At 44.6% G+C, this 17,599-nt stretch overlaps 1 protein-coding gene across 1 annotated transcript in view; it reads left to right on the top strand.

Moving 5' to 3' along the window:
• Window positions 1–17,599, top strand: part of st8sia5 (ST8 alpha-N-acetyl-neuraminide alpha-2,8-sialyltransferase 5) — a 116,440-nt gene that overhangs the window by 2,215 nt on the left and 96,626 nt on the right. The window lies entirely within an intron of this gene.

The raw sequence follows: 17,599 nt of genomic DNA, 5'->3' as shown, positions 1-17,599 counted from the left end.
ATCTATTTATGAGCTCTCAAGTGGCTAGAAGTGGCCCACAGAGCGAAGACGCTTGTGTGTGTATTTGTTTAGCATGTTACTTGATGTTGCACTCCAAGAAGCACACGATATTTCATAAATCAACCAACTGATTCCAACGGCATGGAAACCACGATGATTGGAGCTGATGGATTTGTTGCAGCCTTCAACCGCCTTCACAGCCGTTGAGGTCAAAGTAACTTCATCTGTCTGTTCCACTGTTGAGGTCGTGATTGGATTGTTCTTTGTCAGGGACCTCACCCTTGAGCTTACCGCCATGGGTGACCCTACCAGGAGCATAGCTCCAGACGGCATTGCTCTTGGGATCACAGGACCACACAAGCTTCTCCACCATGACAACGTGACAATCCATGGAGAAGGGTCCGTGTCTATAGGACGCTCAAAGCAGCTGCACCAGTTGACTCTGGTTAAGAAGGTGTATGGTAATAAAAAGATTTAAAAATGAAGAAGGCGTATGGTGTAATGGCCTTCATCAATCATGGAATTGAATTTAGGAGCTGAGAGGTAATGTTGCAGCTTTATAGGACCCTGGTCAGACCACACTTGGAGTACTGTGCTCAGATCTGGTCGCCTCACTACAGGAAGGATGTGGAAGCCATAGAAAGGGTGCAGAGGAGATTTACAAGGATATTGCCTGGATTGGGGAGCATGCCTTATGAGAATAGGTTGAGTGAACTCGGGCTTTTCTCCTTGGAGTGACAGAGGATGAGAGGTGACCTGATAGAGGTGTATAAGATGATGAGCGGTATTGACCATGTGGATAGTCAGAGGCTTTTTCCCAGGGCTGAAATGGTTGCCACAAGAGGACACAGGTTTAAGGTGCTGGGGAGTAGGTACAGAGGAGATGTCAGGGGTAAGTTTTTCACTCAGAGAGTGGTGAGTACGTGGAATGGGCTGCCGGCAACGGTGGTGGAGGCGGATACGATAGGGTCTTTTAAGAGACTTTTGAATAGGTACATGGAGCTTAGAAAAATAGAGGCTACAGGTAAGCCTAGTAATTTCTAAGGTAGGGACATGTTTGGCGCAACTTTGTGGGCCGCAGGGCCTGTTTTGTGCTGTAGTTTTTCTATGTTTCTAAGGTAGATGGGGAAGGAGGGGGCGGTGGTGAGAGGTAATGGGTAGAAAGGCAATAGACGGGAGAAGAAGGAATCTGATAGGATAGGAGAGTGGCCCATGGAAGACAGGGAAGGAGGAGGGGCACAGGGGGTGATGATAAGCAGGTGAGGAGAAGAGGTAAAAGGCCAGAATGAGGAAATAAAAAGGGGAAGGGGGAGGAAATTACCAGAAGTTAGAGAAATTAATGCTAACGCCATCAGATTAGAGGCTACATTGATGAAATGAATATGAGATGTTGCTCCTCCACCCTGAGAGTGTCTGATCGTTCTAACACCGTGGTGTGACATGTTGGGATCAGGATAGGAATTGAAATGATTGGCCACTGGAAAATTCTTTGGCAGATTGAGGGCAGTGGGATTTGGTGTATCGGATTGAGGCCTGGGATAGATCGGCCACGATCACATTGAATGATTGGTGGGTTTGTGGCATTCTGGAGACTCCTGCTCCGATATTCCTGAATATCCTTGTTCATTTGGTTTTCACAATCTCGTCTCTTCTGCACTAGAGAAACTAAAAGCACCTTTGTTCAGTACACAGAGATAGCTTTGAGCTTTTAATTCACTGTCAATTCCTTCACCTCATCTCGGTCTTTTGTTTTCAGCCTCCTATAATCCTCCAATGAATCCAGTGCCAGCACAAACGTCTTCAGGCTTAACGATTTCAAACCTCTACCTCTTATTTTAGAACAGGAATGGTTGAACCTTTCTGAACAATTAAAGATCACTTTATTTGTCTCATGTGCATCAAGACATAGTCAAACGTATCACTTGTAGGGGCCACCTACAAATGTCGTCATTCTTCCAATGCCATATAGGATGCCTACAACTTACTATTATTACATTTATTCTATCCTGACTTATGGAAGTGAATGTTGGACCATTTCTCCAGCAATGGAAAAGAGACTAGAAGCAGCTGAATTATGGTTCTACAGGAGAAGGTTACAAATATCATGGACCACACACACATCAAATGAAGAAGTTTTTCAGAAGAGCCCAAGCAGTTTGATCACTCATACCAACAATAAGAGAAAGACAACTCAGATTCCTAGGACACATCATGCGGAAAGATGAACTAGAAAAACTCATACTCTCTGGAAAGATTGAGGGGAGCAAACCTAGAGGAAGACCTCGGCTTATGTACATCAAAAGCATAGCCAGGTGGCTACACATCGAGGAAATGGAAGTCATCCAAAAAATGAAGGATATATCTATATGGAAAACCATGGTCACCAAAGTCTGCATCGGATATGGTACCTAGAGAGACAGATAGACAACTTCCTAACCCTATGTTAATTGTGTCTTTGGAATGAGGGAGGAAACCCATGTAGTCATAGAGAGAACGTACAAACTCCTTACAGACAGCAGTGGGATTTGAACCCTGATGTTAGAGCGGGCACTGTAAAGCATTACACTAACCGTTTGCAATTACATTTCAAATTGTTTCTGGATTGATTTTGTTCCAGTTTCATGTTTACAGACTGTGACCTTATTGACTCTGTTCTGCAGCCTATTACCTTGACTCTTCTCTGCAGATTAACCAGGTGGTTCTCTTCTCACCAAGTTGTGATGAATGCCTGACACAAAACATCAATTCCATTCCTGTCTGCCGCCCAAACTCCTGATCCCTTACAGAGTTTTCAGCACAGGTTCAATCTTTAAGCAAGAGATAGGAAGGAAGAACTGAAAGGCAGGTGTAGTATAGAGCTCGTCTCTTGTTGAGATAATCAGTCAATTAGAAATTAAGGAAAATAATTTCCATAACTTTGGGGAAAGAGCAGGAGATGGGACCACTAACTGAATACTGAAAGATCTGGAGAGAGTGGATACGGAGAGGATGTTTCCAATAATGAGGGAGTCTAGGACCAGAGAGCACAGCCTCAGAGTAGAAGGTTGTCCCTTTGGAACAGTAATAAGGAGGTTGGCCTGAGGGTGGTAAATCTATAGAATTCATTGCCAGGCAGCTGTAGAGGCCAAGACATTGGGTATATTTAAAGTGGAGGCTGATAGTTTCTTGATCAGTCAGAGTGCCAAAGGTTAAGGGGGTGAGGGGAGCGGAGAATGGGATTGAGAAGCATAATGAATCAGCCATGAAAGAATGGCAGAGCAAACTCGATGGGCTCAGTGACTGAATTCTGCTCTACTATCTTAAGGAGCTATGTCTTGTTCTGTTTTGAAACTGTCACCAAATGTTCAGTATCATGGTAATTCTGATTGTATTGTATCCTGTGAATGCAACAAGGATCATAATTATCATTTGCATTCATCTCAGCCTTGAAAGAGCAGTATACACATGAACATCAAATACAGGCACAGGAGCAGGGCATTTGGTCTCTTGTCCTGCTCTGAATAACGTAACACCAACAGACCATTAGATATAGATATAGGCCAATTGGCCCATCAAGTCTGTTCTGCCATTTGTTTGTGGCTGATCTTTTTTTCCCTTCTCAGGCCCATTCGCTGTCCTTCTCTCCATATCCAATCAAGACCTATCAAGCTCTGCCTTAAACGTGCCTTCTTGTCCCAGACTACCCCTCAATGGGAAATATCCTTTTCATATCTACTTTGTCTAGAGCATTCAACATTCAAAAGGTTTCAATAAGGTCTCAGCCTTCTAAATTCTAGTGAGTACAGGCCCAGAGCCATCAAACGATCCTCCCACACTCCTCCCTTTCATTCCTAGAATCATTCTTGTGATCTTCCTGAAAACCCTCTCCAATGCCAGCATATCTTTTCTTAGATAAGAAGCCCACAAAACTCAAAGGGAGGCCTCACCAGTGCCTTATAAGGCCTCAGCATCACATCCCTACTCTTATATTCTAGAACTCTTGAAATGTATGCTAACATTGCATTTGCCTTCCTCACTACCGACTCTACCTGCAAGTTGCCCTTTACATCTTAGATTTTTGGATTTTCTCCCCATTTAGAAAATAGTCTGCACATTTATTTTTTGACCAAAATGCATTTTCCAATATTATATTTAATTTGCCACTTTCTTGCCAATTCTCCTAGTTTGTCTAAGTCCTGATGCCTTCCTGCTTCCTCAACACTACCTGCCCCTCCACTAATCTTCATATTATCTGCAAACTTGACAATAAAGCCATCTATTCCATCATCAAAATCATTTATATACAGCATAAAAGGAAGTGGTCCCAACAGTGACCCCTGTGGAACATCACTAGTCACTGGCAGCCAATCAGTAAAGGATCCTTTTATTCCAGTTCTCTGCCTCCTACCAATTAGCCAATACTCTAACCATGCTAGTAACTTCCCTGTATACCATGGACTCTTAACTTGGTAAGCAGCGTCATGTGTGGCACCTTGTCAAAGGCCTTCTGAAAATCCAAATATGCAACATCCACTGCATCCCCTTTATCTGTCCTAGTTGTAATCTCCTCAAAAATTCCAACAGGATTCCGAGCAAGATTTTCCCTTAAGGAAACCATGCTGACTTTGTCTTGTCTTGTGCCACCAAGTACCCCAGAGCCTTACCCTTAACAATTGACTTCAACATCTTCCTGAGGTCAAGCTAACTGGTCTGTAATTTCCTTTCTGCTGCTTTTGAGTCCTCTGGCATCACGCCAGAGTCCAATGATTCTTGAAAGATCATTATAAATGTTGCCACAATCTCTACTGCTACCTCTTTCAGAACACTAGGGTGCATTTCATCTGGTCCAGGTGACTTATGTACCTTTAGGTCTTTCAGATTTTTGGGCACCTTATAATAGTAACTGCACACGCTTCTCTTTCCTCACATTTTTCAACACCTAGCACAGTGCTAGTGTCTTCCACAGTGAAGACTGATGAAAAATACTCATTTAGTTCATCTACCATCTCCTTGTCCCCCATTATTATTTCTCCGGCCTCATTTTCTAGCTGCCCTATATCTACTTTCATTTCTCTTTTATTTTTTATATGCTTGTAAAAGCTTTTTGTATCCTCCTTGGTATTGTTTGCTAGCTTGCTTTCATATTTCATCTTTTCCCTCCTAATGATTCTTCTAGTTGCTTTCTGTAGACTTTTAAAAGCCTCCCAATCCTCTAACTTCCCGCTAATTTTTGCATTGTTGTACGTCCTTTCTTTTGCTTTTACAATAGCTTTGACTCCCCTTGTCAGCCACAGTTGTACTGTTTTACCATTTGAGTAATTCTTTATTTTTGGAATACTTCTATCCTGCACCTTCCTCATTTTTCCCAGAAACTCAAGCCATTGCTGCTCTGCTGTCATCCCTGCCAGCATCTCCTTCCAATTTACTTTGGCCAACTCCTCTGTCATACCACTGTAGGTTCCTTTACTCCACTGAAAGACTGCTACATCAGACTTTACTTTCTCCCTATCAAATTTCAAGTTGAACTCAACCATATTGTGATCAGTATCTCCTAAGGGTTCTTTTACCTTAAGCTCCCTAGTCACCAGCAGTTCGTATAGCTGATTCCCCAGTAGGCTAAACAACAATCTTCAAAACAAACCATGTCATAGTCAATCAACAAAATCACTCTCTTGAGATCAATTTCCAACCTGATTTTCCCAATCGACCTGCATGCTGAAATCTCCATGACTATCATAACATTGCCCTTTTGACACACCCTTTCTACTTCCCATTGTAATCTGTGGCCCACATCCCATCTTACTATTGGAAGGCCTGTATATAACTGCCATCAGGGTCCTTTTACCCTTGCAGTTTCTTAACTCAACCCACAAGGATTCAACATCTTCCAATCCTATGTCATATCTTTCTACTGATTTGATGCAGAGCCATGGCAACCTCTCTGCCTACTTTCCTATCCCTCTGATATAACGTGTAACCTTGGACATTCAGTTTCCAACTACAAGCATCCTTCAGCCACGATTCGGTGATGGTCACAGCATCATACCTGACAATCTGTAATAGTGCAACAAGATCATCCATGTTATTTCTTATACTCCATGCATTGAGATATAACACTTGGTATGTTGTATTTGCTACGTTTTTTTGATTTTGCTTCCCTAATGCACTGATACTCACCCCACTGACTGCAATTTTATCGTATCATCTGCCTGCCCTTCCTGACAGTCTGACTGCATGCTAACTTTGATTTTTTTTTACCATCTGTCCCATCCTGAGTCCCTTCACTCCAGTTCGCATGCCACTGTGTAGTTAGTTTAACCCCCCCCCCACCCCCAACAGCTCTAATAAATGTGCCCTTCAGAATATTGGTCCCTCTTAGGTTCAGGTGCAACCCATCTCTTTTGTAACTCCCCCAGAAGATTAGATTAGATTATGAGGACACGCAGTCCTCTTTTGTTGTCATTTAGTAATGCGTGCATTAGGAAATGATACAATATTCCTCCAGTGTGATATCACAGAAACACAGGACAGACCAGGACTGAAAAACTGACAAAAACCACATAATTATAACATATAGTTACAACAGTGCAAGCAATACTGTAACTTGATGAAGAACAGGCCGTGAGCACGGTAAAAAAGTCAAAGTCTCTCAAGTCCCACATCTCACGCAGACGGGAGAAGGAAGAAAACTCTCCCTGCCATGTCCGACCACAGTCCGACTCTGAGTCGTCCGAAAACTTCGAGCACCGAGCACCATCTCTGCCGAACGCTTCAACCCCCACCCCGGTCGCCAGCAGCAGGCAAAGTCGAGGATTTAGGGGCGTTCCCTCCGGAGATTCTCGATTGCACAGTAGCAGCAGCAGCGAACTGGGCATTTCAGAAGTTACTCCAGATGTTCCTCCGTGCTCTCACGGCTGTCTCCATCAAATCAGAATTGTGCACAGTACCCTATTTAACAAATACGATATCATTTCACTGGAGAGGCTGCGCGCGCTGCGTCGCGCCGCCATCTTCTCCCTCCCAAGAGATCCCAATAATCCAAGAACCTGAAGCCCTGTCCCCAGAACTAGCTTCTCAGCCACCTAGTTAAATGCCAATCAAACGTGGCCAATCTTTTCCTCAGCCACCTTTCTATCCAAATTCTCTTAACTTTTGAAAAGATGGGTAAAATAAAGGATACAAGTAGTTCCAGTAAAGAGCTGTGAGGTCATTTTCAAGATTCAAGATAGTTTATTGTCATTCTTCAGTGCACAAGTTTAAAGGAGAACAAAATGATTGTTACTCCAGATCCAATACAGCATAATAAAACAATATAATAAACATAACAAACACAAAAAAATAAAAATACATAAGATTAAAGTTTAAAGTATAATGCACTATTAGACTACATGTCACCACGTACAACCCTGAGATTCTTTTTCCTGCAGGCATACTCAGCAAATCTACAGAACAGTAACTAAATCTTTCAAAAGTCGATAGATTCTGGCATGGTTCCGGAGGACTGGAAGATTGCAAATGTCACTCCGCTATTTAAGAAGGGGGCAAGGAAGCAAAAAGGAAATTATAGACCTGTTAGCTTGACATAGGTGGTTGGGAAGTTGTTGGAGTCGATTGTCAAGGATGAGGTTACGGAGTACCTGGAGGCATATGACAAGATAGGCAGAACTCAGCATAGATTCCTTAAAGGAAAATCCCACCTGACAGACCTATTACAATTTTTTGAGGAAATTACAAGTAGGCTAGACAAGGGAGATGAGTGGATGTTGAATATTTGGATTTTCAGAAGGCCTTTGACAGGGTGCCACACATGAGGCTACTTAACAAGATAAGAGCCGATGGAATTACAGGAAAGTTACATACGTGGATAGAGCGTTGGCTGATTGGCAGAAAACAGAGAGTGGGAATAAAGGGATCCTGTTCTGGGTGGCTGCCGGTTACCAGTGGTGTTCCACAGGGGTCCGTGTTGGGGCCGCTTCTTTTTACATTGTACATCAACGATTTGGATTATGGAATAGATGGCTTTATGGCTAAGTTTGCTGATGATACGAAGATAGGTGGAGGGGCTGGTAGTGCTGAGGAAACGGAGAGTTTGCAGAGAGACTTGGATAGATTGGAAGAATGGGCAAAGAAGTGGCAAATGAAATACAATGTTGGAAAGTGTATGGTTATGCACTTTGGCAGAAGAAATAAACGGGCAGACTATTATTTAAATGGGGAAAGAATTCAAAGTTCGGAGATGCAACGGGACTTGGGAGTCCTCGTACAGGGTACCCTTAAAGTTAACCTCCAGGTTGAGTCGGTTGTGAAGAAGGCAAATGCAATGTTGGCATTCATTTCTAGAGGAATAGAGTATAGGAGCAGGGATCTGATGTTGAGGCTCTATAAGGCACTGGTGAGACCTCACTTGGAGTACTGTGGGCAGTTTTGGTCTCCTTATTTAAGAAAGGATGTGCTGACGTTGGAGAGGGTACAGAGAAGATTCACTATAATGATTCTGGGAATGAGAGGGTTAACATATGAGGAACGTTTGTCCGCTCTTGGACTGTATTCCTTGGAGTTTAGAAGAATGAGGGGGGACCTCATAGAAACATTTCGAATGTTGAAAAGCATGGACAGAGTGAATGTGACAAAGTTGTTTCCCATGATGGGGGAGTCTAGTACGAGAGGGCATGACTTAAGGATTGAAGGACGCCCATTCAGAACAGAAATGGGAAGAAATTTTTTTAGTCAGAGGGTGGTGAATCTATGGAATTTGTTGCCACGGGCAGCAGTGGAGGCCAAGTCATTGGGTGTATTTACGGCAGAGATTGATAGGTATCTGAGTAGCCAGGGCATCAAAGGTTATGGTGAGAAGGTGGGGGAGTGGGACTAAATGGGAGAATGGATCAGCTCATGATAAAATGGAGCAGACTCGATGGGCTGAATGGCCGACTTCTGCTCTTTTGTCTTGGTCTTATGGTCTAAACAGGATCAATGCAAGAGCATGGAAGACAAGAAACTGTGCAAATGTGTTAACTGTGATTATTTATTTATTTAGAGATACCTTGCCGAACAGGCCCTTCTGGCCGAACAAGCTGCACCTCCCAGCAACCCACCAACTGAACCCTAGCCTAATCACAGGACAATTTACAATGACCAATTAACCTACTAACCAGAATGTCTGTGGATTGTGGGAGGAAACTGGAGAACCCAGAGGAAACCCACTCACTCACAGGAAGAACATTCTTATAGAGGAGACAGGAATTGAACTCCAAAATCCAATGCCCCGACCTGTTACAGTGTCATGCTAACCACTACTCTGCTGTGTCACCCCACACCCCCCACGGTAGTGCATGTATGTCTACATATATTTGTACTCATAGATTGATTGTATGTCAATAAAGTGACGTTAGGCACAGATGTGTCTGTATCTAAGGTAACTGACAGGAAATGATAAAATAGTGGTGGTTGGCGGTGTGGAGGGGTGGGTTAGTGGATGGAGGTGCTGATCAGTCGTTGGTCCTAGAATGGATGCTACGTAGCCTCTTCTTTGATGGGAATGCGACAAACAATCCATGAGCAGGGTGGGTAGGTGGGATCCTTCATGATGTTACTGGCCCTTTCCTGGCACCTTTCTGTATATCTGTCATTGGTGGCGGGTAGGCAGTTGCCGGTGATGCATTGGGCAGTTTAGACTACCGCTGTAGAGACTTCCTGTCTGCTGCAGTACAGTTTCCATAACATGCAGTGGTGAAGCTTGTTAGGATGCTCTCTACCGCGCAAATGTAGAATGACGTAAGTATGGATTTGCAAAGTCCAGCTCCCTTCAGCCTCTCCAAGCTTGAAAACTCTGAGCCTCCGAGGAAAGCCACTGCCACAACTTGCAACCTGGTCATCTCTGAGACTGAGGTACGCAGATGTTTCCAACAAGGCTGCAGGACCAGACAGCATCTCAGGGTGGGTACTCAGAGTGCGCGGCACAACTGGCAGGTGTGTTTACTGACATTTTTAATCTCTCCCTGTCCCAGTGTAGCGTGACCTCCTGCTTCAAAACATCCACTATTGTCTCTGTAACAAAAAAGACCAAGGTAACACACCTGAACGACTGGTGTCCTGTGGCACTCACCTCAATAATAAGCAAATGCTTTGAGAGGCTGGTCAAGGATTACATCTGCAGTTTGCTACCACCCACACTGGACCCCTACAATTCACCTACTGACCCAACCGATCGACAGACGACACAATAGCTACTGCTCTACATACCATCCTTACACATTTGATGAAGAAGGATGCTTATCTGAGAATGCTGTTCTTGAGCTAATTTAAAGGCATCCATTAGTCTTGCGAGACCATGGATCTGCACCTGGAAAAGCCTTAACTCTCCAGGGTGCAGGCCTGGGCAAGGTTGTCTGGACCACCAGCAGTTGCCCATGCTGCAAGTCTCCCCTCTCCACGATACCAATGTTGTCCAAGGGAAGGGCATTAGGACCCATACAGTTTGGCACCAGTGTCGTCGCAGAGCAATGTGTGATTAAGTGCCTTGCTCAAGGACACAACACGTTCCCTCGGCTGGGGCTCGAACTCACGACCTTCAGGTCACTAGTCCAATGCCTTAACCACTTGGCCACGTGCCCACTGTTCTTGGGCTACAGTTCAGCATTCAACACCATAGTTCCAGGCTCGACAAGAAGCTCAGAGACCTTGGCCTTGACCCTGTCTTGTGCAGCTGGATCCTGGACTTACTGTCAGATCGCTGGCAGGTGGTAAGAGTGGGCTCCCTCATCTCCACCCCTCTAACTCTCAATACAGGAACCCCTCATAGCTGTGGATTAAGTCCCCTCCTTTACTCTGTATACCCATGACTGTGTCGCCACCCACAGCTCCAATCTGCTAATTAAATTTGCCGACGACACTGCCCTGATTGGCCTTATCTCAAAAAATAATCAGGTGGACTTCAGGGAAGAAGTCATGTCTCTGTCAAAGTGTTGTCAAGAAAATAACCTCTCCCTCAATGTCACAAAAACAAAGGAGCTGGTTGTGGATTACAGGAGGAATGGAAATGGGCTAACCCCTATTGACATCAATGGATCTGGGGTTGAGAGGGTAAACAGCTTTAAGTTCCACGGCATCTCCATCACCGAGGACCTCACGTGGTCTGTACACACCAGCTGTGTTGTGAAAAAGGCACAATAGCACCTCTTTCACCTCAGACGGTTGAGGAAGTTTGGTATGGGCCCCCAAATTCTAAGAACTTCCTACAGGGGCACAATTGAGAGCATCCTGACCAGCTGCATCACTGCCTGGTATGGGAACTGTACTTCCCTTAATCACAGGACTCTGCAGAGAGTGGTGCGAGCAGCCCAGCGCGTCTGCAGTTGTCCCATGATTCAGGACGTTTACAGACAGGTGTGTAAAAAAGGCCGGAAGGATCATTGGAGACCCTAGTTCACCCCAGCCACAATCTATTCCAGCTGCTACCATCCGGGAAACGGTACCGCAGCATAAAAGTCAGGACCAACAGGCTCTGGGACAGCTTCTTCCGCCGGGCCGTCAGACTGATTAATTCATGGATTTGAGTGTATTTTATGTTACATTGACTGTTCTATTTATTATAAGTTACTATGATTGCACATTGCACACTTAGATGGAGATGTAATGTAAAGATTTTTACTCCTCATGTATGTAAAGGATGTAAGAAATACAGTCAATTGAATTCAACTCAAAAAGTAGAAGCATTGGTGAGCTTTCCTGATTGTGCAGAATGTGTTCTGGGACCATTAAGGTGCTCAGAGTCATAGAACATTGTAGCCTAGAAACAGGTCTCAACTCCTTTTGTTCTTCAATCATTTTTGCATTTTCCTGCATATCTATCACTAAATACAGAATTAACCCAATGTTGCCCGCACTCCCAATCCTGCACAGTTGCCAGCTGTCAAACAGCTGTCCTGCCCACTCCCCTGAAGGATGTACTCCCTCCACCTTATGTATTGTGCAGTAACTCCACCTGGAAAGACAGGCTCATTCCTACCACCACCACCCCTCCCCACCTCACTAAACAGGGTGGGTGGGGGAGCTGTTTCAGAGCTGTGTTTTACAGTACTAATCTGGCTCCTCTCTCATGATGCATGAGATAAAGATTAGCCCAATCTGCAAGGTAGCGTAGCAGTTACTCAAGAGATTCTACAGATGCTGGAAGTCCAGAGCAACACACACAGAGTGCTGGAGGAACTCAGCAGGTCAGGCTGTATCTATGGAAATGATAAACAATTACCATTTGGGGTCAAGATGAAGGGTCTCAGCCAACTGTTTATTCGTTTCCATTGAAGTTGCATGACCTGCTGAGTTCCTCCAGCATTTTACATGTGTTGTAGCAGTTGGCAGAACACTATTACAGTGCCAGTGATCAGGGTTCAATTCCTGAAGCTGTCTCTAAGGCGTTTGTACATCCTCCCTGTGACCATGTGTGGTTTCCTCCAGATGCTCAACCCAATTCATCACCTTTAACACCCTGACTAATCAAAAATCTGTCAAACTCTGCTTTAAATATACCCAATGACTTGGCCTCCCCAGCTGTCTGTGGCAATGAATTCCACAGATTCACCACCTCTGGCTATGAAATTCCTCCTCATCTCTGCTCTAAAGGGATGCCCCTCAGATCTGAGGCCGTACCCCCTGGTCCTAGACTCTCCCACTACAGGAAACATCCTCTCCACATCCACCCTATATAGGCCTTCCAATATTCAATAGATGTTCAATATCTCAATGAGATCTCCTCTTCATTCTTCTGAACTCCAGTGAGTACAGACCCAATAGTTCACAAGTCAGCTGAGTAACAACAGGATTCAGGCTGTGAGTTTTATGCACTTTATTCGCCAATGAATTTTATTATGCACTGAAATTATTTGTGCCTCAAAGATAATCTACAATGAGATGTTGTAGACTAATACTATTGAAAGATTGAATAGTTTAGGACTTTATTCCTTGAAACATAGAAGATTAAGGGTAGATATGAGAGGTATATAAAATTATGAAGGGTATACTAAAATAGAAAACCTACAGCACAATACAGGCTATAGGTGAAAAAAGGAAAGGACTTTAGAAAATACCTAGGGTTACCCATATCCCTCCATTTTTCTAAGCTCCATGTGCCTACCCTAGAGTCTCTTAAAAGACCCCATCGTATCCACCCCCACCACCGTTGCCGGCAGCCCATTCCATGCATTCATCACTCTTTGTGTAAAAAACTTACTCCTGACATCTCCTCTGAACCTACTTCTAAGCACCTCAAAACTGTGCAATCTAGTGTCAGCCATTTCAGCCCTGGGAAAAAGCCTCTGACTATCCACACGATCAATGCCTCTCAACATCTTATACACTTCTATCAGGTCACCTCTCATTTTCAGTCACTCCAAGGAGAAAAGGCCAAGTTCACTCAACCTATTCTCATAAGGCATGCTCCCCAATCCAGGCAACATCCTTGTAAATCTCCTGTACACCCTTTCTATAGTCAGTATGGGTGGAAGTCAGGAACAGGAAGGGAGCAGTTACTCTATTGGAAGTATCCTATAGGCCCCCCTGGTAGCAGCAGAGATACCGAGGAGCAGATTGGGAGGCAGATTTTGGAAAGGTGTAAAAATAACAGGGTTGTTATCATGGGTGACTTTAACTTCCCTAATACTAATTGGCACCTGATTAGTTTCAATGGTTCAGATGGGGCAGAGTTTGTTAAATGTGTCCAGGACGGATCCCTGTCACAGTATTTTGACAGGCCGACTAGGGAGAATGCCATACTAGATCTAGTATTAGGTAATGAACCGGATCAGGTCACAGATCTCTCAGTGGGTGAGCATCTGGGGGACAGTGTCCACCGTTCCCTGGCCTTTAGCATTATCATGGAAAAGGATATAATCAGAGAGGACAGGAAAATTTTTAATTGGGGAAGGGCAAATTATGAGGCTATTAGGCTAGATCTTGCGGGTGTGAATTGGGATGATGTTTTTGCAGGGAAATGTAAAATGTCGATATTTAGATTGTGAGGACACTCATTCCTCATTTATTGTCATTTAGAAATGCATGCATTAAAAAATGATACAATGTTCCTCTAGAAAGATATCACAGAAACACAGGACAAACCAAGACTAAAACTGACAAAACCACATAATTATAACATATAGTTACAACAGTGCTAAGCCATACCGTAATTTGATAAAGAGCAGACCATGGGCACGGTAAAAAAAAGACTCAAGTCCCAATAGCTCCGTCATCTCACGCAGATGGTAGCAGGGAGAAACTCTCCCTGCCATGAACCTCCAAGCGCTGCAAACTTGCTGATGCATTGGAAGCACCCGACCGCAGCAGACTCTGAGTCCATCCGAAAACTTTGAGCCTCCGACCAGCCCTCCAACACCGAGCACCATCCTCTGCCAAGTGCTTTGACCCCACCCCAGCCGCTGAGCAACAAGCAAAGCCGAGGATTTGGGGCCTTCCCCTCCAGAGATTCTGGATCACACAGTAGCAGCAGCAGCGAGGCAGGCATTTCAGAAGTTTCACCTGATGTTCCTCCATGCTCTCACGTACGTCTCCATCAAATCAGGATTGAGCATGGCACTCTCCTTGACAGATAACAGATATGACCACCGGATTGGCTGCTGTGACCTGCGTCGCGCCGCCATCTTCTTGCAGGATGTTAGGGATAAATTTGTCCCGGTGAGGAAGATAAAGAATGGTAGGGTGAAGGAACCATGGGTGACAAGTGAGGTGGAAAATCTAGTCAGGTGGAAGAAGGCAGCATACATGAGGTTTAGGAAGCAAGGATCAGATGGGTCTATTGAGGAATATAGGGTAGAACGAAAGGAACTTAAGAAGGGGCTGAGAAGAGCAAGAAGGGGGCATGAGAAGGCCTTAGCAAGTAGGGTAAAGGAAAACCCCAAGGCATTCTTCAATTATGTGAAGAACAAAATGATGACAGAAATGAAGGTAGGACCAATTAGAGATAAAGGTGGGATGATGTGCCTGGAGGCTGTGGAAGTGAGCGACCTCCTCAATGAATACTTCTCTTCAGTATTCACCAATGAGAGGGAACTTGATGATGATGAGGACAATATGGGTGAGGTTGATGTTCTGGAGCATGTTGATATTAAGGGAGAGGAGGTGTTGGAGTTGTTAAAATACATTAGGACAGATAAGTCCCCAGGGCCTGACGGAATATTCCCCAGGCTTCTCCACGAGGCGAGAGAAGAGATTGCTGAGCCTCTAGCTAGGATCTTTATATCCTCGTTGTTCACGGGAATGGTACCGGAGGATTGGCGGGAGGCGGATGTTGTCCCCTTGTTCAAAAAAGGTAGTAGGGATAGTCCGGGTAATTATAGACCAGTGAGCCTTACGTCTGTGGTGGGAAAGCTGTTGGAAAAGATTCTTAAAGGTAGGATCTCTGGGCATTTAGAGAATCATGGTCTGATCAGGGACAGTCAGCATGGCTTTGTGAGGGGCAGATCATGTCTAACAAGCCTGATAGAGTTCTTGGAAGAGGTGACCAGGCATATAGATGAGGGTAGTGCAGTGGATGTGATCTACATGGATTTTAGTAAGGCATTTGACAAGGTTCCACATGGTAGGCTTATTCAGAAAATCAGAAGGCTTGGGATCCAGGGAAGTTTGACCAGGTGGATTCAGAATTGGCTTGCCTGCAGAAAGCAGAGGGTCATGGTGGAGGGAGTACATTCGGATTGGAGGGTTGTGACTAGTGGTGTCCCACAGGGATCTGTTCTGGGACCTCTACTTTTCGTGATTTTTGTTAACGACCTGGATGTGGGGGTAGAAAGATTGGTTGGCAAGTTTGCAAATGACGCAAAGATTAGTGGTGTTGTGGATAGTGTAGAGGATTGTTGAAGATTGCAGAGAGACATTGATAGGATGCAGAAGTTGGCTGAGAAGTGTCAGATGGAGTTCAACCCAGAGAAGTGTGAGGTGGTATACTTTGGAAGGACAAACTCCAAGGCAGAGTACAAAGTAAATGGCAGGATACTTGGTAGTGTGGAGGAGCAGAGGGATCTGGGGGTACATGTCCACAGATCCCTGAAAGTTGCCTCACAGGTAGATAGGGTATTTAAGAAAGTTTGTGGGGTGTTAGCTTTCATAAGTCGAGGGATAGAGTTTAAGAGTCGTGAGGTAATGATGCAGCTCTATAAAACTCTGGTTAGGCCACACTTGGAGTACTGTGTCCAGTTCTGGTCACCTCACTATAGGAAGGATGTGGAAGCATTGGAAAGGGTACAGAGGAGATTTACCAGGATGCTGCCTGGTTTAGAGAGTATGCATTATGATCAGAGATTAAGGGGGCTTGGGCTTCACTCTCTGGAGAGAAGGAGAATGAGAGGAGACGTGATAGAGGTATACAAGATATTAAGAGGAATAGATAGAGTGGACAGCCAGCGCCTCTACCCCAGGGCACCACTGCTCAATACAAGAGGACATGGCTTTAAGGTAAGGGGTGGGAAGTTGAAGGAGGATATTAGAGGAAGGGTTTTTAATCAGAGAGTGGTTGGTGCATGGAATGCACTGCCTGAGTCAGTGGTGGAGGCAGATACACTAGTGTAATTTAAGAGACTACTAGACAGGTATATGGAGGAATTTAAGGTGGGGGTTATATGGGAGGCAGGGTTTAAGGGTCGGCACAACATTGTGGGCCGAAGGGCCTGTACTGTGCTGTACTATTCTATGTTCTGTGTTTCCACATCCTTCCTATAGTGAGGTGACCAGAACTGAAATAGATAGGGTAGATGCAAGCAGGCTTTTCCACTGAGGTTGGGTGGGAATAAATTAGAGGTGATGGGTTAAGAGTGAAAGGTGAAATATTTAAGGGGAATATGAGGGAGAACTTCTCTCAGAGGGTGGTGAGAGTTTGGAATGAGCAGCCAGCGCATGTGGTGGATGCAGGTTTGAGTTTAACATTTAACAGAAATTTATATAGGTATATGGATAGGAGGTATATAGAAGGCTATGGTCCAGGTGCAGATTAATGTCACTAGACAGATTAATGGTCTGGCACAGACTAGGTGGGCTGAAGGGCCGGTTTTTTGTGTGGTAGTGTTCTATGACTCCAATTACATCGATGTGACCAATTATCCTACTCACCCGGTACATCTTTGGACTATGGGAGGAAACCCACATGGTCACGGGGAAAACATACGAAGTCCTTACAGACAGCAGCAGGAATTGAACCCTGGGTTGCTGGTGCTGTAATAGCATCACACTAACTACTCCATTACAGTTATGCTAAACAATATACTCCATATCTCACTCGAACAAAATGCAGAGCATTCACCTTACCACTTAGCAGATTGACCTGCTAGATCCACATTCAGTATTAAAAAAATGTTTAAAATGTTTTTTCCAGTCCTGGTGAAGGGTCCAAGCCTGAATCGTTGACTGTTTACTCTTTTCCACGGATGCTGTCTGGCCTATTGAGTTCCTTCAGCATTTTGTGTGTTGTGCTTGGATTTCCAGCATCTGCATATTTTCCTGTCTTTCATTCCATAGCCCCTTATTGGTTAGCCCTTCCATTCCCAGATCATTCTTGTGAACCAAGCTGCCTCCCTAGGTATAAGATCAAAAGCCAAGGGGTCAGGTTGTGTGTAAAGTT

This window comes from Mobula hypostoma, chromosome 3 (genome assembly GCF_963921235.1).
Source record: "Mobula hypostoma chromosome 3, sMobHyp1.1, whole genome shotgun sequence".
NCBI lineage: Eukaryota > Metazoa > Chordata > Chondrichthyes > Myliobatiformes > Myliobatidae > Mobula > Mobula hypostoma.
The sequence above is the reverse complement of the archived record's forward strand: the minus strand, read 5'-3'. Positions and strand labels throughout refer to the sequence as shown.